A 22,673-nucleotide genomic window follows, 5' to 3' on the forward strand; every position below is an offset into this window, starting at 1 on the left:
GATCTTCATTAATGCCCCTAAGCAGTGGAACAGCTCCATCATGGGATCTTCATTAATCTTCCTAAGCAGTGGAACAGCTTCATCAAGGGATCTTTATTAATCTTCCTAAGCAGTAGAACAGCTCCATCATGGGATCTTCATTAATGTTCCTAAGCAGTGAAACAGCTCCATCATGGGATCTTCATTAATCTTCCTAAGCAGTGGAACAGCTTCATCAAGGGATCTTTATTAATCCTCCTAAGCTGTAGAATAGCTCCACCGTGGGATCTTCATTAATCTTCCAAAGCAGTGGAACAGCTTCATCAAGGGATCTTCATTAATCTTCCTAAGCAGTGGAACAGCTCCTTCGTGGGATCTTCATTAATCTTCCTAAGCAGTAGAACAGCTCCATCATGGGATCTGTATTAATATTCCTAAGCTGTAGAACAGCTCCATCATGGGATCTTTATTAATCTTCCTAAGCTGTAGAACAGCTCCATCATGGGATCTTTATTAATCTTCCTAAGCAGTAGAACAGCTCCAAGCAAAGGATCTTTCTGAATGTTGTTAAATAGTAGTATATCTACCACGTGTGGGCTCTTTATTAATGTTCCAAAACCATACAAAGTTTCAGCAAAGTGAATCTTCAATTGTGTTCCTAAACATTAAAATATCTCCCTCATGGGCTCTTCATTACAGTTCCTAAACAGATGAATTTCTCTGGGCATGGGATCTTCGTTAATGATCCTACATATGAGAATTTCTCTCCACCTGGGATCTTCATTAATGTTCTTAAACAATAGAATTTCTTTCAGCATGGGATCTTCATTAATATTCCGAAATAGTAGAACATGTCTGAGCATGGGATCTTACTTAATGTTCCTACACATGAGAATTTTTCCACATGAGATCTTAATTAATGCTTCTAAACAGTAGAATTTCTTCACATGGGATCTTAATTAATGCTTCTAAACAGTAGAATTTCTTCACATGGGATCTTAATTACTGCTTCTAAACAGTAGAATTTCTCCACATGAGATCTTAATTAATGCTTCTAAACAGTAGAATTTCTTCACATGGGATCTTAATTAATGCTTCTAAACAGTAGAATTTCTCCACATGAGATTTTAATGCACCTAAAACAGTGGAATAGCTCTTCCCATGGGATCTTCCCTAATGTAACAAAATAGTGGAATGTCTATGTGCGGGATCTTCAGTAATGCTTCTAAGCACTAGAATATGATCACCCATTGGGATCTTCTTTAATAACGGTAAGCAGTAGAATATCTTCGTGCTTGAGTTCTTTGGTTATGATCCCAAATGGTAGAATAGCTCCATCATGGGGTCTTCGTTATTGTTCCTAAATAGCATAATATGTTTGAGCATGGCAACTTCCTTAATGCTGCTAAGCATTAGAAAATCTCCATCAGGAGATCTTTATTTATGTTCCTAAACAGCCGACTATCCCAGCGTATGGGATCCTCATTGATGTTCCTACACAGCAGAATGTCTCTTAATGTTGTTAAAAATTGGGGGGCGGGGCCAGCTCAGCAAACAAAATGGCTGCATAGTCCGAGAGCTCTGACAGCTGCGGGACGATGCAGACAGCTAAACAACATAAAAACTACCATATGATTTTAAAGTCCACCTAAGTAGTAAGCAAGAAGCATACAGGAGGCAGATAAAAATTAAGTAATAAGAATTCAATGTACCCCTGGGACTTGGCGGATTGATGCCGCTAACCTTCCTGGCTGAGGAGACGCTGCGAAAACTGAGATCTCCTTTGTCCCCTTCAGTCTAATACCTCTCAGCGAGCCTGCATTAGAAATGTGTTTCTGGCAGAAAGTGTAATTAGGCAACGTGTGAAAGGAGAGATGAGAGTGGATAACCGGGCACCTGGGTGGAGCAGAACTTGGTGAGCCAAACCCATAAAGGGCAATAAGTAATGGTCATGCGTTGTGCGAAAGCTGACATTGCGTGCAGACCCTGTGTCCCCAGCCCTTCATCGGAAACACCTAAGGGTGCCCGCATTCAAGTTGGATTTGAAGGCCCCAAACCGCATTATCTGGAAGGCTATTGAGATTCTAGCCATAATCAAAGTGTGAGACTATACTTGAGCCCTACTTGGTGATTTCTGGACAAGTCAGCCCATTATACACTTATACCACGCCATGAGATTGGAAGCACAAACAGAAAAGGGGAATCTCCTCATAATATAGACCCTTAAATCTGCCTGAAGAGACTTGAGAAAGAGAACACAGGATTTGATCGGAGCCTGAGACCTTATGCTCCCACTAACAACCAATTAAGGTACTAACTACAGTAGGGGCATACCATGATTGGGATTGCTCGTGCCTCTGTCCCAATCCCTCCTGGAAATGGGCATGTGGTGGGTACATAGCGGCAGGTGGTGGTGGAGCCTTTAGAACTGTGCAGCTGACAGTAAGCCACATTAATAGCTTTAATCTCATGGATAGCAGAACAGCTCAGCTGCTGAATGGTTAGGCACACTGTCATCTTTGACTTTGGTTACGCATGCGACTGGCATAGTTCTGCAACCATACCAAACTACACCCTGCCGATGTGGGGACAACTATAGACCAGTAGCAACCAAAGCTACAAGTGGGGAGCCGCTGAACTGGCAGACAATCAGACACTGACAGCGTTGACACCAGAGATCACCAGGAGAGGGCAGAGAACCCTGATGTGAAAACAGTCTTACACAGTATGCGACCCTCTTGTCCATCAAAAGAAATTAATCTCCATATGGATAACATTGCCTCTACTATAGATCAGTTCTTCTCACTGACGCAGAGCACAGTTGGTCTTCAGTGGAAGATTCACAGCACAGTAACAAAGAAAAGCTACTCTAAATGGAGAGGATTCTCTCCCTAACTAAGACCAAAAAAGAGGACCTTGCATCCAGGTCAGGACAGAATAATCTACACATCTTGAGAGTAACAGAATCCATGGACACTTGCAAGGTGAAAACGTTTGTAGAAAATACATTGCTATCTCTCTTTAGTGTGGACAACTTCTCCAAACTGTTCATTGTAGAGAGAGTGAACCAATCGAGAGCTGGGGTCTCGGCCCCTGTCGGATGTTCCGGTATGTCCTTTAATTACTAGGCTTTTAAACTTCTAAGACAAGGATGTAGAGCTTTAACAAGCACATGACAAAAAAGTTTTGCAATACCATGGCTGCCATATATGACTCAATCAAGATTTCTCCTTGGCAGTTGAGGAGGCCGCCGCTCCTTCTTAGCTGTGTCAAAAGAAAATAACAAGAAATAGACATTCCATACGCAATGCTTTATTTGAGAATTACTATTTTGAAAAACAGAAGATTTTCTCTGACCCCCAGAAAGTAATAGTATTCTTAAAGAGCCAAAAAGAAAAGCTTAAGCTCACATGCCACACCGATGGAGGTAACTGCCTTGAACCTCCCCACCTGAGGTAGACTCTGAATGATCGTATTGTGATGAACCCTCACATACCGGCACCGGGGTCTGTCACTCAGCCCTAAAACTGATAATATGCGCCCAGATATATACAAGCTTGCATCTAACCATCACCATGATATGTGTAGGTGCCCTGCATCGCAGAATGCAGAGATGATGATGTGGCGATTGACTCCTAATTGACAGCTCACCTTTGTCACCCTACGCCACCACATGAACGGAGCGTGGCATCAGGCCAGGGATGGGTCACTTCTCCAGTGGGACAATCTGAGGGAATACTTACTTTCTTTGTTATTACCAATCTGTTGTTATTAGTTACTCATTAGGGTAACACAGGCGGAAGGAAGGGTGGCAGGCGGTGGTGGGGGGTGGGTTATTCACCAGCTGGTATGTGGAGGCTGGTGTGAGAGGGGGTGGATGGAAAAACATATTACGATCATTACAGATACATTAAAGGTCTTGTTAGACCCATATAAACACAATATCTTGATTGATATCATGCCAAGCAACGCACCACATAACTACAATTGTTGCTCTTTGACCTTGCACTCAGATGAAGCGTAGTTTACACAAAGACCTCGGATACACCTTAGTTAATGGGAACGTGCGGGTACCGAAACAACCCCAAGAAAATGAGACACGTGTCTACATATCTGCAAAGACAAACGGCAGATGTTGTTGTGTTACAGTAGACACATCTAACACAAGCGAATAACATAATGTGTATTTGTAAAGCGCACGTTCACCCCAGCAACGGGGCATCTTGGCTCTGAATAACAGATGTTTATTGTTACTCAACTAAATGGTACTCATTTTATCGACCTCAACTGGATGAAAGGCTGAGTGGACCCGCCGGCATTCGAACCTGTGACCATGAGGTCGAACACAGGCCCCTGCAGTGGATGCATTAGTCCACTGAGCCACCAGACCCGGCTAATAATAAGCATCTACTGAAGAAATGGGCAGTAGTTGCTCTTACCACCTCATACACACACTACGCCAGAGGAATAGCCATCTTAGTCAAACATGGTACCCAGATCTGTTTAGTACACTCGGAAGAGAACCCATCAGGAAGATTCATTATTGCACAAAGTTTATTGGGCACTACACATGTCACACTAGTTAATTTATGGTATGAATGTCAAATAATCTGAATTCTTTAATACTTTATGGGGCAAAATCCAACAGCCAACCCAAGGGTCACTGATATGGGGAAATGACTTGAATACTATGTTAAATAGATAGATCACGAGCCTCAGCAAGAGGACAGATTATTTCCAGAAATACCGTAACAATTAACGCAACAGATGTTAAACGACCTGATGTGTGGAGAATGAGAAAGCCTTCTCTCACACAGGGGACATGTTACTCTAATACTCACAAAATTCAGTCTCTTATGGATTTTTGGTTGACTACTATAGACACTAGTACATGGGTCTCCGAACACTTAGCCAATAGACTGTCGAACCAAAGGGCCAATGCATACCTAAACAACATGGCATACTCGTATCACTTAAATTCCAACTACCCTAGCCAGAGACAGAAATCAGACAACTGGAAACTCATCGTGCAGCTTAGGAGGTCAATAAAATCAGGAAGGTGATCAGGGACACAGAATACAGAAGTGAACAACTGTGAAGCCAACTACCTGGGCAAATATGCCATGACACAGGCTTATGGTGAAGGAAAACCATGGTCTGCAAGTGATGTGATCCAAATCACCAACAAAATGGGGGTGGGGGGGTCAAATATGAATCCAAAGAGACTGAGGAGGTATTTAATGATATTTTAAAGAGGTGTATATGTTGCAACATTCGCCGAAAACCACACACAAAGTCACAATTATTTGAGGGCGACAGCGTTGGCTTGGTTAAGTAGCACCCAGCCGGAAATTCTGGCCTGCTCCCTTGCATTAGAAGAAATCACTGATGCCGTTCGCTCACTGCCGAGTGGTAAAGCCCCCGGGTTTGATGGACTTCCAACAGAAGATTCTGAGACATACACTGACTTTCTGGTGTCACACACTGGGGGTCTATACAGAATTATTAGAAACAGGCCACATCCTAACCTCCATGTGTGGTGCAATCCTGATAACACAACCTAAATCCTGCAAACCTGCGGAGAGCTCTGAGTCATACAGACCCCCTGACATTAATTAACTGCGACGTAAAACTCCTGGCTGTGGTCATAGCCTATATTACCAGATCGGATGTTCCCAGACCAGGCTAGGTGTGCACGTGGGAGATCCATTACCCACAATCTGTGCACGTGATTGTCCATATTGCATCAAATTGACCCAGAGACAAGTGCGGCTGTGGTCTTTCTAGATGCCACAAAAGCTGTCGACGCACTTGAATGGTATTATTTCACTGAGGTGCTTGGCGTCATGGAGATGCCCTGACCGGTTTTGGCTTTATTCAAACTCCTCTATACATTGCCAATGACCAAGCTCTGCCTGAATGGCAGAAGAGCGGAATCTATTCCTATAGTCCAGGGATGTCCCGTATCCCCCATATTATTTGTGATCTCACTTGAGCCCCTAGCAGCCAAAATAAGACAGCACTGTGCACAATACACCCTACAAGTCACGAGCCGACCTCTAATGTTCTCTCTATATGCAAATATCCAGGTAATATCTGCATATGGAAATCCACAGGAGGGCCTCCATTCTATATTTAGAGAATGTATTACATTTGGTGGAATATCTGACTCTACTATAAACTTGGGCAAGTCAGTGATATTCCTCACAATGCCTCGTACGCCCAAATTTGAGCTAGATTACCGGCTTGAGCGGTGTATGTCCCAAATAAATTACCTGGGTGTCCGGGTCATTACCAACACAGAGGACATTATTGCCCTTAACTATGGAAGGGCGATCCACAACCTTGAAGACCAAATAGGCAGATGGCTTAAACTGCCACTTTCAAGTGCTGGCCACACATGCCTTATCAAGATTGTTGTCCTGCCTAAATTCCTCTATTATTTAATTAACATTCTTCTACTGCTAAGCAAGCGTTTATTCAAACCCCTGATTACTCAACTTATTCCATTAACTTGGGCGCAAAGGAACTAATGATGGTGCTGTACCATAAGGGTGTTTTTACCGTCCCTAGTATAATATTTATGTGCACAGGTGCATCGTCAAAAATACTAATTTCACTGAGTTGTTGAAAATTATGTTGCAAACCTAGTCCCTCTAGAGGCAGCCTTAAGGATTAAGCAACCCTCACCGCTCTCTGAAATCAATACAGTTAACTACACTGTTCAAGCCAAGGATAAGTTCAGTCAAAATTCACTAGCAATACTCTTATACACACCAAATATACCTCTGATACACCCACTGTTGGACATTGCCACCGAGCAGAAAGCATACTCGCGCCTACAAAAACGTACCATCACCTCTTGGGGAGCCCTTTACGAGAATAGCACATTCATTACTACGGACTCCCTTTGGCACAAGTCACACTAACGTCACTGGATAACTTTCTGCTGTACAGACTGAAGCAAACATACAGACGTATAATGCCTGATTTTTTCCAGGAATTAGATCGATTTAAGTCATTGGAGTTGCTTATCACAGCTAAAACTTCCCACAAGTTTACTGCCACACTATACAGAGGTATGGTAGAGGCAATACCCACTAAAGAGTGCCCAGACATAACATGCTTGGATGCTGATTTAGAGTCCCCCACCCCTTACAGACAAAATATGGGTACATTGTTGTACTGAGACGGGTGAACTCCCAACCAGCCGAAGACTATGTCTAAAACTCTAAAGGTACACTCACAGAGTATACTACACCCCATCAGCATTATATTATTGGGAACTAACACCCAGTTCAAGATGCAAATGTGTAGAAAGGACAATGGCTAGAACACCTCACATACTGCGGTGAACAGCTCGACCTATACTACTCCCGATAAATTCAAGCCTAAAGGATATATGGGCGCCTTTCCGAAATTATCTGTTACTGAGTGATAAGAACAAAAACAATCAACTGCAGTTAAATGTATAATTCCAATACTGAGTGAGAAATGTAGGATTTTGTTTACCATGCTGATATGGGAAGATAACTGGCCAAGTATAGATGTCATTTATGGTTAATTGATTAGGGTACTGTTATGTTTGAACTTAAATTGTAAAACAAATTAATAACAAATGCTGCTAAGCATTAAAATATCTTCATGCATGAGATCTTCATTAATATTTATACACAGTAGAATATCTCCACATATGGGATCGTCCTAAATAGTGGAATATCTCTGTGCTTGAAATCTTCTTTAATGTTCCTAAACAAAAGTATAGCTCTTATTTATGGGATCTTCATTAATCTTTCTAAACATTAGAATATCTCCATCATGGTATCATCATTAATGTTCCTAAACAGGAGAATAGCCCAGCGTATGGGACCTTTGTTAATGTTTCTAAACAGTAGAATGTGTCAACTCTTGGGATCTTCGTTAATCTTTTTAAACATTGGAATATTTCCATCATGGGATCTTCATCCATGTGCGTAGACAGGGAAATGTCCCAGCGTATGGGACCTTCATTGATGTTCCTAAACAGTCGAATATTTCCACACTTGCGATCTTCATCAATGTTCCTAAACAGGAGCATATCCCAATGTTGCGATCTTTGTTAATGTTCCTAAACAGGAGAATATCCCAGTGTATGGGACCTTCGTTAATGTCCCTAAACAGTAGAACATGTCAACGGTTGGGATCTTTGTTAATCTTTCTAAACATTAGAGTAGCTCCATCATGAAATCTTCATCAATGTTGCTAAACAGGAGAATATCTCAAAGTTACGCTCTTCGTTAATGTTTCTAAACAGTAGAATATGTCAACTCTTGGGATCTTCGTTAATCTTTCTAAACATTAGAATATCTCCATCATGGTATCAACATTAATGTTCCTAAACAGGAGAATATCTCAGCGTATGGAACCTTCAATAATGTTCCTAAACACTCGAATATGTCAACGCTTGGGATCTTCATCAATGTTCCTTACCGGGAGAACATTCCAGGATATGGGATACTCATTAATGTTCCTAAACAGTAGAGTATGTCAACGCTTGGGATCTTCATTGATCTTTTAAACATTAGACTATCTCCATCATGGGATCTTCATCAATGTGCGTAAACAGTAGAATATCCCAGCCCATGAGTTCTTCTTATTGCTGCTAAACAGTAGAATTTGTCCACACTTGGGATGTTCATTAATGTTCTATATCAAAGAAGAGCTCCATCATGGGATCTTCATCAATGTGCCTAAACAGGAGAATATCCCAGCGTATGGGACCTTCGTTAATGTTCCTAAACCGTAGAATATGTCAACGCTTGGGATCTTCGTTGAGGTATCTGTACCGAAGAATATCTCCATCATGGTATCATCATCAATGTTCCTAAACAGGGGAATATCCCAGCATATGGGATCCTCGTTAATGTTCCTAAACAGTAGAATATGTCCACGCTTGTGATCTTCGTTAAAGTTCCTCTACCGAAGACTATCTCCATCATAGTATCGTCATTAATGTTCCTAAACAGGAGAATATCCCAGCGTATGGGACCTTCGTTAATGTTCCTAAGCCGTAGAATATGTCCATGCTTGGGATCTTCGTTAATCTTTCTAAACATTAGAATAGCTCCATCATGGGATCTTCATCAATGTTCCTAACCAGGGGAATATCCCAATGTTACGCTCTTCGTTAATGTTCCTAAACAGTAGAATATGTCAACGCTTGGGATCGTCGTTAAAGTTTTTGTACAGAAGAATATCTCCATCATGGTATCGTCATCAATGTTCCTAAACAGGGGAATATCCCAGCATATGGGATCCTCGTTAATGTTCCTAAACAGTAGAATATGTCAACGCTTGGGATCTTCATTGATCTTTCAAACATTAGACTATCTCCATCATGGGATCTTCATCAATGTGCGTAAACAGTAGAATATCCCAGCCCATGAGTTCTTCTTATTGCTGCTAAACAGTAGAATTTGTCCACGCCTGGGATGTTCATTAATGTTCTATATCAAAGAAGAGCTCCATCATGGGATCTTCATCAATGTGCCTAAACAGGAGAATATCCCAGCTTATGGGACCTTCGTTAATGTTCCTAAACCGTAGAATATGTCCATGCTTGGGATCGTCGTTAATCTTTCTAAACATTAGAATATCTCCATCATGGGATCTTCATCAATGTTCTTAAACAGGGGAATATTCCAACGTTACGCTCGTCGTTAATGTTCCTAAACAGTAGAACATGTCAGCGCTTGGGATCTTCGTTAAGGTGTCTGTACCGAAGAATATCTCCATCATGGTATCGTCATCAATGTTACTAAACAGGGGAATATCCCAGCATATGGGATCCTCGTTAATCTTCCTAAACAGTAGAATATGTCCACGCTTGGGATCTTCGTTAAAGTTCCTGTACCGAAGACTATCTCCATCATGGTATAGTCATTAATGTTCCTAAACAGGAGAATATCCCAGCGTATGGGATCCTCATTAATGTTCCTAAACAGTAGAATATGTCAACTCTTGGGATCTTCGTTAATCTTTCTAAACATTAGAATAGCTCCATCATGGGATCTTCATCAATGTTCCTAAACGGGGAATATCCCAACGTTACACTCTTCGTTAATGTTCCTAAACAGTAGAGCATGTCAACGCTTGGGATCTTCGATAAAGGTTCTGTACCGAAGAATATCTCCATCATGGTATCGTCATTAATGTTCCTAAACAGGGGAATATCCCAGCATATGGGATCCTCGTTAATGTTCCTAAACAGTAGAATATGTCCACACTTGGGATTTTCATTAAAGTTCCTGTACCGAAGACCATCTCCATCATGGTATCGTCATTAATGTTCCTAAACAGGAGAATATCCCAGCGTATGGGATCCTTGTTAATGTTCCTAAACAGTAAAATATGTCAACTCTTGGGATCTTCGTTAATCTTTCTAAACATTAGAATAGCTCCATCATGGGATCTTCATCAATGTTCCTGAACAGAGGAATATCCCAACGTTACGCTCTTCGTTAATGTTCCTAAACAGTCGAACATGTCAACACTTGGCATCTTCGTTAAAGTTTCTGTACCGAAGAATATCTCCATCATGGGATCTTTATCAATGTTCCTAAACAGGAGAATTTCCTTGCATATTACAACCACTTGTGCCCGAAATGGGGAATAACACACAGAACCTGAATGTCTGTGTAATGTTATGTTATGTTAACTGATTCCTGTAAAGTGCACGTTCATCAATGGTTTCTTGGTGCTGTAGGAGGCCTATCGGGAGAGTAGCATGCAACATGATTAATTTCATAAATAGGCTTGTATAAAAAGCTGAAGGGCTTATTTATGCGAGGGTTGCGTCACTTTTGCACCACACAAGCCTCTATCCTCAGATGTTTGAAGCCACGCAAAGCCACTTTGGCTCTGAGTGACTTCAAAAGTCTAGAGTAACGCATCGCAGCGCAGCGCAAATCACTGTGTTGCTTTACTCTGCCTTGGTTTGGCGTTCCATGGGCATTCCCACGCAACTTTCATGGATCTTGACGCATCCCCAGATTTAAAAGAACTTGTAAACCTGGAAATGTGCTAAAATCTTACGCCTTCCCAGACATATATTTATTCTCACTCTGCAGCACTTATAGAAAAAGGAACACACCTCCCAGGATTGTTTTTGTGCCGGAAGGTGCCCGTTCTGAACAAACAGTCCTGCATTCAACAGAGGCATCTTTGCACCGCAGTGCAAGGGTGTCTGCGTTGGCACCAGGCAGCCCATTGTGCACCAGTGCAAGGGAAAGGACAGGAATGCCCTGTACTCTTTTAAATACAGCGCATTCTTGCCCTTCTCCAGTCACGCAACGCAGCACGGCAAGGTGAAAAATGAGCCCCTGGGTCATTCATTTTTTTCATAAAAGAAACAAAATTAATTTGTGCACTTAATGATCTTTTGTGTTAGGAACCGGGGGCACTCACCAGAGAGAGCTTTAAATGCCAAGCAACATATTTTGTATTTGAGTCCCAGATTAACAAACATTTTGTGCTGGGTTGGCAACACAAACGTGATGGAAACCAGCACAGACTGTTACTTTATTTACTTTCCATTGCATAAGTTGTTTTGTGTTGGAAAGCTGCCTGAAACCAAGCAACAGCACAAAGACTTGCTTAGCATTACTTTATGTTTAGGAGGTGTTCCATGCATGGCTCATGGACATTTACATGCAACCACCCATTGTTTTTGATGCAAAACACTATCTACTAACAATAGGAGACAGGGTTTTGCCTGTGCCAAAAATCATGCCACTTTGAAGCAGGCCTTAACAGGAGAAATGTGAAGCAGTAATGAGTGTGTCCTCCAGAAGTTCTTATTTGGCTCTTCCCAAAGTTGTTTGGTCAATTCTGGTTTGGAGTATATCAATAAAAGACAAGTTCAATCGCAAAGGAATGTATTCCCGGTTCTGTGTTTTTATTGTTCTTCCAGACACATTGGTAAAGCCAACACGTGTTTCACCTTATCAAGGCATGCAAGCCTAGGGCTTTTTCAAGGCTGTATTTTCTACGTATATTCATTAGTATAAGTAAGGTATCTATGGTCACAGAGAAGGCAACATTCTGGAATATATCTGACTGGAAAAGAAAAGGAGTAAAAACACAGAAGTAAGGAACTTTTTAAAAAGTTCACGTTTGTTAGGTCACTTCACATCCTATCCATTATTCTGAAGTACATGTTCTGATTGTAGGGCACATAATTCGTGGAGAAGGGATTGGTAGTTAAGTGCTCGTGCGGTCTCTACATAGGTTCTGTGTCAGCAGTACTAGTACGGCTTTATACAGAATGATTCTATGCTCGAATGCGTGCAATACCTAAAAGTGGAGTGCATAAAAATGGTCATTGATTGGAGGGCCTTGAGTGTGTCGGGCCTTGAATGAATGTACCTTAAAAGGAGAAATGCTTTTATTTCTCCTAACGTTTACCACTTTGCATGTGTGCTGTACAGTGCAGCATACATGCAAAGTGGGAAAAGTTTTAAAGTTTGTCTAGGAATCATATTTTGTACTGGAAGAGTACCCTTCCAATACAAAACCTAGGACACAGACGCCTTCATGCTATGGTGCCAAGGTGTGTGTGTGTGGTGCTCGCCAGACTAATTGTGCCTCGGCACTAGGGAAAGAGCCGGATAGTGGCATATCTTTATAGATTTGATTCTTTCCTGGTCTCTCACTGTCACGCAATGCAGCACAGTAACTTTGGGAGCCGTGCTGCGTTGTGCAAAGGTGGCAGCCAGTGAACCAGTGACGTAACAAAACTTGAGGGGGTCCCCCAGCAAAGTACATCGAGCCCCGTACCTAGTCAGGAGCTCTCAGACCAGAGGCCAGCCACCCGTGCACAGTGCCTGAGGGGGCTCCTCAGCACCGCAGGCGCTGCATGGGCTAATGCTATGCCAGTGCTGTGAAGGTTCCTTAATAGAGGGGTAAAATGGGAATTCCTCTGTAGTCTATAAATCAATCTAGCTGCTTGGTTCTGGATGGACTGCAGTCTGTATATAGAATGTGCGTAGTGCAGTCTGGATATAGAATGTGCGTAGCGCAGTCTGGATATGGAATGTGCGTAGTGCAGTCAGTATATAGAATGTGCGTAGTGCAGTCTGGATATGATTAAAGCCATTATTACTGTTTTCAGAGCATCTTGAGTAAGAAACAAAGCATCTTTTTTATCCTTCTCAACATCCAGAAAGACAACAAAATTACAGCTACGATTTGAGGGTTTAAGGATAATTTGCTGTCTACAATGACTACAAGACTTTTTGCTTGGATTTCTGGAGTAGGAATGATACCCAGCTCTGCAGGTCAATAGAGCTGTTTTTTTATTTGAAATCACTATTTCAGTTTTGTCTGGCTTGAGTATTAATGATTGTTGGCCATCCATTCCCAGATGAAGCGCGTGATGTTTTGATCATTTTCCTGGGAGTCTGCCTTGAGGATCAAATAGGATTTGGGACTCAATAGTGTAGTCATAACCTACAGCCTTGCTCCCTAAGTACTTATATTAGTGGCCTTAGCTGTATGTTAAAAAAAGGTGGAGGAGGCAGAGAAAACACCTGAGGCAGCCCACACTTCACCTCTACTGTGGAGGCCTTGAAAGTATCAAGGTGACCCTTTGAATACTATTGCCCATGAAGAATTTGATCCAATCAATGGCCGAACCTTGTAATCCAGCGGCGTCCACACCCATGGCCAACTGTTCATGGTCAATTGTGTCGAAAGCCGCTGACAGTTCCAACAGGATCAGAGCTGAAGTTTGTCCTTCTTCCCCCGCACAGCTCATATCGTCAAGTACAGATTACATGTCAGATTCAGTACTGTGTGCTGGAAATTGTGTCCAATGTCCAAATCTACATGTGATTTAGGTGAGCAGATTTTCTCATCTTGTGTATCAAGGTGCAATATATCTGAGGCTCGGAGACGGGCACATCCAGTGACGCCAAGTTAGCATGAGCAAAACAACATGGTAGACGTAGGTTACAGTTACACAAGCAATCAAGCTCAGATTTTTCTGCAATACAACTCCAAGTTTGAATTCAAAGTCCTGTATGCTCACATCGAGCCAAGCAGACATCTAGACCATGAAAGCACAAGCGCCATGCAGCAGAGGATGTCTTCACACTCCCTGCTTAGTGACTTCTTGTGACTAACAACCGTCCCACTGTTTGGCTAACAGGCACAATGCTTTGAGTGGTTCCACAGTTCCGAACGAGACAAAGTTGACAGGTGACAACAACAACACAACTACGTCGACACTGTAACCGATCACTAAGCTGCCGTCTGTGGCAGTGCAGGAGGAGAGCATCTCCAGTTCTATTTTTCGCCACCGCAGGTGGTTTGAAAATCATCTCCAGACCATGTGCAAAAGCACACTGATGGACAGGCCAGCGATCTGTTGGTTATCCTGGTGGGTGATGATGTGGAAGACTTGCTGATGGCATCACCGCCTTCAAGTATTCTAACATACAAAGGCCCACAAGTGTCACAGTGAACGTCTTCACCACCAGCACAATACTGATTTTGAGAGGTATACAATCAACACAGCATGCCAGGGCCCTGATGAAACCATGGACGGTTCTGGCAGTCATTCGTGGAAGCTGATGACTCACTACAACATTCACAATTTGACAATGAGGAGTAACATGCTTATGCTTCACTGAAGGCTGCTGCTCTGGGATCTATTGCATTAAGACATACTGAGACCACACCTCTTTAAGAACACTACATCCCAGCAGTTCACCTCCACTCTCAGGACCCTCCCTTCAATGCTTGGTTGTATCTTGCCTTTGATCCTGTAGAAGGCTCCGCTACCTTCTGGCTATGTCCACGCTAAGCAGACACCACATACACACATCATAAATTGTTTAAGGAGCTCCTAGAACTGCCTTAAGTCCTCATAAGGCCAGCACTGACAACAAGGCACAAGCTGAAAACATCAACATCACATTGGAAGCGTTGAATGGCCGCACGGATGACTACAGTGGGGAAGACCACTTGAAAACTACCTTAACGACTGCAAAGTCAAGCTACAGGTGTGGCTTGTGTTTCCTCATGTAGCGGTGTATCTGGCCCTGGAACAGAAATGTCAAACCTGCAGCAAAGAAAATAATTGTGCCAGTGGGTGCAAGGGCAAAAAAACATTCTCAAAAAGGCAGAAACAAATCAAACTGAAAAACTAACGGAAGATGCGCAAGACATGTGTTGTATACAGGGCAGACCCTCTGCTCAGATCTTTCTCCCACCCACAGTGTCACAGAACACATTTACATGATGGAAATTGTGGGAAAGAAAGTTTCTGGGGAGTCGTCAGAGCCGCTGTACCTTCCTGATGAGAAAAACATAAAGAAAACGCCTTTGCACTGAAGGTCGGTCAACCCACAGCTGTATCAAGTCTTGAAAATGGCACCATTTTACTATAAGTTGCTCATCAGTGTGTAAAGAAATGAAGGTGAGGCTGGCTCTGTCTCCTGCTAATTTTGGTGTGTTTCAGAAGGAAGGTCAGTATCCAGTTGAAAACCTGGAAATAGTGAGCGAAGCACTTCCATACAGCAGTATATTAATTCAAAAAGACATCTGTGTCCTACACGGGTAGATACATGCGTTCAAAAAATGAGATGGCCATGCACATGGGTTTGCCAGCAACGATTTTTAATGTGCCTTCAAAGCATCCAATCCTTGGGAAGTTTGGGCAAGGAATAACACATGTAAGTTACCTTACATTTCAGTGAATCTGTTAGAGCTCTGGCTCAGACTCATCGTCGAGCACCACTGCACCTCCAGAAACTGCAGAAGAAGAAGAAGCTTGCTGGAGCGTCGAGCACCAGTGCACCTCAACAAGCCGTGGAAGAAGAATCTTGCTGGAGCGTCGAGCAGCAGTACACCTCAAGTAACCGTGGAAGAAGAAGAAGAAGCTTGCTGGAGTGTTGAGCACCAGTGCACCTCCAGATACCATGGAAGAAGAAGAAGAAGAAGCTTGCTGGAGTGTCATGCACCAGTGCCCCTCCAAAAACCGTGGAAGAAGAAGAATCTTGCTGGAGCGTCGAGCACTGGGGCACCTCCAGAAACCATGGAAAAAGAAGAAGAATCTTGCTGGAGCGTCGAGCACAGGGACACCTCCAGAAACCGTGGAAAAAGAAGAAGCTGCTTGCTGGAGCGTCAAGCATCAGTGCATCTGCAGAAATCGTGGAAGAAGATGAAGCTTCTTGGAGCGTTGAGCACCAGTGCACCTCCAAAATCCATGGAAGAAGAACAAAAGGCTAACTGCGGTGTCGAGCACCAGTGCATCTCAAGAAATCGTGGAAGAAGAAGAATCTTGCTGGAGCGTTGATCACCAGTGCATCTCAAGAAACCGTGGGAAATATTAAATAATAAGAACCCGGTATTTGTAAAGCACAAACTAATCACCTGCAGGGGGTCTCAAGGCGCTGGCGGCTGTCGGTGAGATTAAGTGAGCTATTACCCAGAGTCACATGATGCTGAGCTGATCTGCCTCCGGCGCTGGGAATCTGGAGTCAGCTGCCCTGCATGCTGCGCCACACCCCTCCTGTGAAAGAAGAAGAAGCTTGCTGGAGCATTGAGCACCAGTGCACCTCCAGAAACCATGGAAGGAGAAGAAGAGGCTTGCTGAAGTGATGAGCACCAGTGCACCTCCAGAAACTGTACAAGAAGAAGTTTACTTGAGCGTCGAGTACCAGTGCACCCCAAGAAGAAGAAGCTTGCTGGAGTGTCGAGCAGCAGTGCACCTCCAGAAACAGTGGAAGAAGAAGAATCTTGCTGGAGCGTCGGGCACCAGTGCATCTCCACAATCCTATGGAAGAAGAACAAGAGGCTTACTGGAGCGTCGATTACCAGTGCACCTCCAGAAACCATAGGATAAGATACTTACTGGAGCGTCGATCACCAGTGCACCTGCAGAAACCGTGGAAGAAGAAGCAGCTTACTGGAGCGTCGATCACCAGTGCACCTCCAGAAACCATGGAAGGAGAAGACGTTTGCTGTAGCGCCGAGCACCATTGCACCACCAGGAACAATGGAGGAAGAAGAAGCTTTCTGGAACAGGATATAAGAGAACCAACGGTAGGACAGATTCTTTCACAAATCATGGCTGTACCAAAACAGAACACCCCATAAAACCTCTTCCTGGATATGTGCATCTCGAACACTTCCACAGAAAGAGAACGACAACCTGGTGTCCGTCTGAATGATATAACTTCCCGCCAAAATGAGGACAGGACGATCTTTATGTTTGATTTATACAACGATCACCATCAACTGGTGTGACTGAACCATCTCAGTACATTGCAACCATGTCCACTCACAAAGCGATAATCAGGTAAAATTGGCACAGTTTGGAATCTGCTTTGCAGCTGAAAATATTCGAGAATCTATATGAAAGGCCATTTGCCTTCTCACAAATTACATTGACTATAGTGAATACATCCTAGTGTTTGATCGAAACAAAGAAGAACACAAACAGCCTTATTGGAGGTTGTGGAGAAGACTGTACTAACATACGTCTTGTAAAAGTTCGAGCAGGATAGATGGGAACTAACAATCTTTGGTCACATTTTCCCAAGATTTGGCATGCAGCCAGTTGAAGAGAGGGTTGAGTTTTTGAATTACGCTTCCGCACCAGGGGACATTTCAGACTTCCAGTTAATCTTGGGAATGTTTACAGTTAGCTGTTTGCAATATTTCAAGAATTTTGCCACCACCACAGCCTCTTACCCTCACATAAAGTAAATTAACAAAGTAGACTGGGCCATTTGTTTGGCTGCAAGAGTTCAAAGCTGCTTTTTACCAGTTGAAGAGTGATGTAGCATCATCTGACCATGTGGTATGATTTGACCGGTACTTGAACACTGAAATGACCGCTGATGCTAGTTCGTTTGGGTTTGGAGCCATCAGAAGTTTGACTGATGTTTAAAGGTCTACTTACAGCCTGAAACAGAGTCTAGATCAAGTGTGAGTGTGCCAACACCACCACTTTTCTGTTGGGGAGTCCTTTCATGTTTGTTACAGATCATCAAGCACTCCTGGTAGTCTGTGAAAACCCCTAGAGCCAGAATGCAACTTTCCATCAAAAGAGAGGGCATGTGCCCCATGGTTTATATTTTGTCAGAATCATCCAGAAGCCTGGAAAGGATTACAAGATGGTGGAGTACATTACGCAGCACCCATTCTTGGTAACCAAGGAATGGAATGCCACTCGCTGAGGAATACATCGACTTCCTGATCAACAAAGTACTTCCAAACAACTTTCTGAAGAGGAACTCATAAAAGGCCTCGAGAGAGGTTGTAACTGAACCAGAGGTGAGGAAACTCATCGCTGACCACCAATGGTTGCACATCAGCAGCGTCACTAAATGTTCATCAGAAAACGTAAACTCCTAGAGTTCAAACATGTGCATGATTATCTCGCCATCACGGCGTTTTACCTACTCCTGAGAGGTACCAGGAGGGTGAGACTGTTTATTTATGCAGCAGTGTGGTGGACATTGCTAATTGACCAGTGCTGGCACACTGTATAGTATCTGGCTGAGCTAAAGTTTGGGCAGGCACACCAAACTCATCTGCGTCAAGCGAGGGGCAAACCTCCATGGACCAACAGGCATTCGTTGCCAAAGGCAGAGAGCCTAAAGACTATAAGACAGTTCAAAAGCAATGCAGGGCCCCATTGTCCCTGGGAATGCATCCATCTGGTCAAGAAGTCTGAAAATAGTTTTTTGTTTGTATAGACCCGTATGTTGTACTCTGTTTTGTGCCCTCACCATCTCCTGCTCGTTCTATGTTTCTCCGCCTCCTCTGTCTTTTTCTGTGTCATCACTCATTTCTTCCACCTTTCCTTCAGTGTTCTCCTGTTCTTTCTCTTATCCCCTTTATACTTCTCATCCTCACCGTCTTCTGATCACTCTCTTGAGCTTCTCTTTCATACTAGCAAGTTCGCCTACTCCCCACAACCCTAGAGTTTTAGGCAGTGCACTGTACCCAGCAGTAAATGAAACATCTATCCCCTTATTGTGAGTTAGCCATTAAATTCTAATATGTGTAGTAACTCCTTTTACCACATTGAAATTCTATTTCCGATAATAAATCACACCCCCTGATACATGTTGGCATGTCAAACCTGCGATATTTATCAGTTGAAATGTCTGGTATAAATGGGATATGCTAATTTAATGTAGTAATCACCAAACTCCACATGTTCATTCCCCGCTATAATGAACATCTTCTAATGGAGCTTTTATCAGGCGCCATCATTGTTGCACCAGTTCCCAGCCCAGGAGGATGTTAGGCTGCAGAGTGTGGAATTTGGAAATACGTCAGACTAGCTTTCGTCGGAGTACCTTTGCTTATTTGCTTCCGTGTGAGCATGAAATAGTCTAACGTCGTGTTGATGTCTGCTGAATTGTGAATTTGGCAATCATAAACAATGCCCTCTTCTCTCCATTGCCTTCTTATCTCCATTGCCCTCTTATCTCCAATGCCTTCTTATCTCCATTGCCTTCTTATCTCCATTGCCTTCTTATCTCCATTGCCCTCTTCTCTCCATTGCCCTCTTCTCTCCAATGCCCTCTTCTCTCCATTGCCCTCTTCTCTCCATTGCCCTCTTCTCTCCATTGCCCTCTTCTCTCCATTGCCTTCTTATCTCCATTGCCTTCTTATCTCCATTGCCCTCTTATCTCCATTGCCTTCTTATCTCCATTGCCCTCTTCTCTCCATTGCCCTCTTCTCTCCAATGCCCTCTTCTCTCCATTGCCCTCTTCTCTCCATTGCCCTCTTCTCTCCATTGCCTTCTTCTCTCCATTGCCTTCTTATCTCCATTGCCTTCTTATCTCCATTGCCTTCTTATCTCCATTGCCTTCTTATCTCCATTGCCTTCTTATCTCCATTGCCTTCTTATCTCCATTGCCCTCTTCTCTCCATTGCCCTCTTCTCTCCATTGCCTTCTTATCTCCATTGCCTTCTTATCTCCATTGCCTTCTTCTCTCCATTGCCTTCTTATCTCCATTGCCTTCTTCTCTCCATTGCCTTCTTATCTCCATTGCCTTCTTATCTCCATTGCCTTCTTATCTCCATTGCCTTCTTATCTCCATTGCCTTCTTATCTCCATTGCCCTCTTCTCTCCATTGCCTTCTTATCTCCATTGCCTTCTTATCTCCATTGCCTTCTTATCTCCATTGCCTTCTTATCTCCATTGCCCTCTTCTCTCCATTGCCCTCTTCTCTCCAATGCCCTCTTCTCTCCATTGCCCTCTTCTCTCCATTGCCCTCTTCTCTCCATTGCCCTCTTCTCTCCATTGCCTTCTTATCTCCATTGCCTTCTTATCTCCATTGCCTTCTTATCTCCATTGCCCTCTTCTCTCCATTGCCTTCTTATCTCCATTGCCCTCTTCTCTCCATTGCCTTCTTATCTCCATTGCCTTCAGTACATACAGTCTCCTTGCCTCTCCTGGGCAGCAGCTCTTAAAAGGGTGTATTTGCGAAGGTGGGGGCGGCAGTCTTGCTGGGAGGGTGGTGGTTCAATGCAGGACCAGGCCCTGTTTCTAAACATACCTGAGGCTGCTTCCTGAGGTCTCTGTGAGGCAACAGTGTCTGCCTGTGAACTGAAGAAGACTTGCAACCTTGGTTGTCACCATGTACATATTAGTTTAGTGCCTGTCTTCTCCAGTTCTGGAACACATTCAGTTGCACTATGTGTTCCATATGTGGCTGAAATCAGGACTCTGTGAGGGCTATTCTCTGGTAAGCTCAGATTTTAGGTCTCACTGTGTATTGTTATTCAATCACACACCAATATCTTTAATAAAGAAAAGTGTAGCCGCATCCCACAATAAACAGTCCACAATGGATGTTTAAATGATTGTCGATTAAATATATTTAGGATTAAATATATTTAACAACACCGAGAGCTACAATTGCTGATTTCCTGGTATCAATGGAAGCAAAGCTTAACTTTCCATAGTTTGTAAGACTCTTACTCTCACATCCTTATGGTTGATCTCTTTCTTACTGTCTTTCTATCACATTCTGTTCATGGTTGTGACCTTGTAATTTTTCATCCCTTACCATCCCACTCTCCTGTGGAGCACATTAATATAAACAGTCCACGGAAAGATCAAGATGGAAATGTGATATTGAACGTACATGAAAGAAATAGTGATTTGATTGTGTTAGCAAATGTAACCATCTAGAAACATTTGGGTGAGGGAAATCCCTGAAGTTTTCTTGGAATGATTGGGTAGGTTGAAAGGGTTCCAACACAAGATCATTTTAAAAGACAAAGCTGTGCCTGTGATGCACAACGCAAGGAGAGTGCCTCTTTGTTTGAAGAATGATTTTTGTAAAGAGCTGGACAGATTGTGTGATATCATAGAGCCCATTAAAAGGACAGAATGGTTGGCCCCAGTTGTTCCGGCATGCAAGGGAAACAGTTTATTGTGTTTATGTGTGGACTTGCCTGGCCTGAACTATGACATTTGTGTTAATCCCAAGCCTCTGCGAAACATATCTGAGATGCTATATATACTGAAAAGAACGGTTGTCGTACTTACCACTCTTCATGTGATTGCCGCTTATCATCAGGTAGTACTGAGTGAAGATTTAAAACATCTCACCTCCTTTGTTATGCCAGAGGTTGCTTTTCACTATAAGCTTATGCCTTTTGGTTTGGCATCAGCATCCTCTGTGTTTCAGAAACTCATCAAAGTGATGCTTAAGAATATCAAGGGAGTAATAAGATTCCAAAATAATATCTTGGTGTACGGTAAAGATGTGGATGAGCACGATACCAGGTTAGATAGAGTATTAGGGATTCTGCAAGAGATGGTTTTGACTCTACAATATGAGAAATACAAGTTTGAGGAGTAATGGGTAGACTAATTAGGGTATTATATCTCCAAGAAACCCATAGAGCCGAAGATTGTAACTGTATGTAGCTCTTGAAAAAGCTCCTGCTTCATTGAACAAAGAGCAGTGGGAACTTTCTTCTGATTAATTGAGTTTTGCTCAAAATGTATCCCTCATTGTGCTGAGAAAACTGTGCTATTAAGGAAGCTGCTCAGGAAGGTGCAAGAGCTATGTATGGAGCAATTAGTGTCAATGTGCTCATGCGGACATCTGGAATGCAAGGGCGTAAAGCTTTTTGACGCAAAAGATTACCGTGTCATCATTACAAATACCAGCAATGTTGGTTTTGGGGATGTACGTGTCCAGAAAACAGATGATGAGAGAGAGAAGTAATGGGTTTTGCCTCTAATCCCTCCGTGGTGCAGAATCAAGTTGCTCAACCATAGAAAAAGAGGCTTTGTGGAGAGGTGAACAACAGTTTTGGACATATTTTTGGTGTGTCCCGGTTACACTATGGATGGATCCCAGCTTTGGTTGACCTATTTAGCACACAGGGCAGTGGAAAAGTCACACTTAGAATAATAAAGTGGCGGATTTGTTTGCAAGAATATAATTATAGTATAGAATTTGTACCTGGAAAAAAAATGAGGTTGCTAATTTCCTGTGGTGGATGCCACTTGTTGACTTGTGCGAGAGGGTGTGCAACGCACATGAAACAGTGTGCATGGCCAAACATCTTCAGGCAGTGTTGAGAAGAGCTATGAGTGCGCAAGAGTGGGGAATGGCTTGGGTGGGGATCTGGCCGTCAAACAGGTCATGTCCTGGGTTGTGAAT

At 43.1% G+C, this 22,673-nt stretch overlaps 1 protein-coding gene across 2 annotated transcripts in view; it reads left to right on the forward strand.

Moving 5' to 3' along the window:
* The window catches only part of TTBK1 (tau tubulin kinase 1), a 585,854-nt gene that overhangs the window by 448,781 nt on the left and 114,400 nt on the right, over positions 1-22,673 (forward strand). The window lies entirely within an intron of this gene.

This window comes from Triturus cristatus, chromosome 6 (genome assembly GCF_964204655.1).
Source record: "Triturus cristatus chromosome 6, aTriCri1.1, whole genome shotgun sequence".
Classification (NCBI taxonomy): domain Eukaryota; kingdom Metazoa; phylum Chordata; class Amphibia; order Caudata; family Salamandridae; genus Triturus; species Triturus cristatus.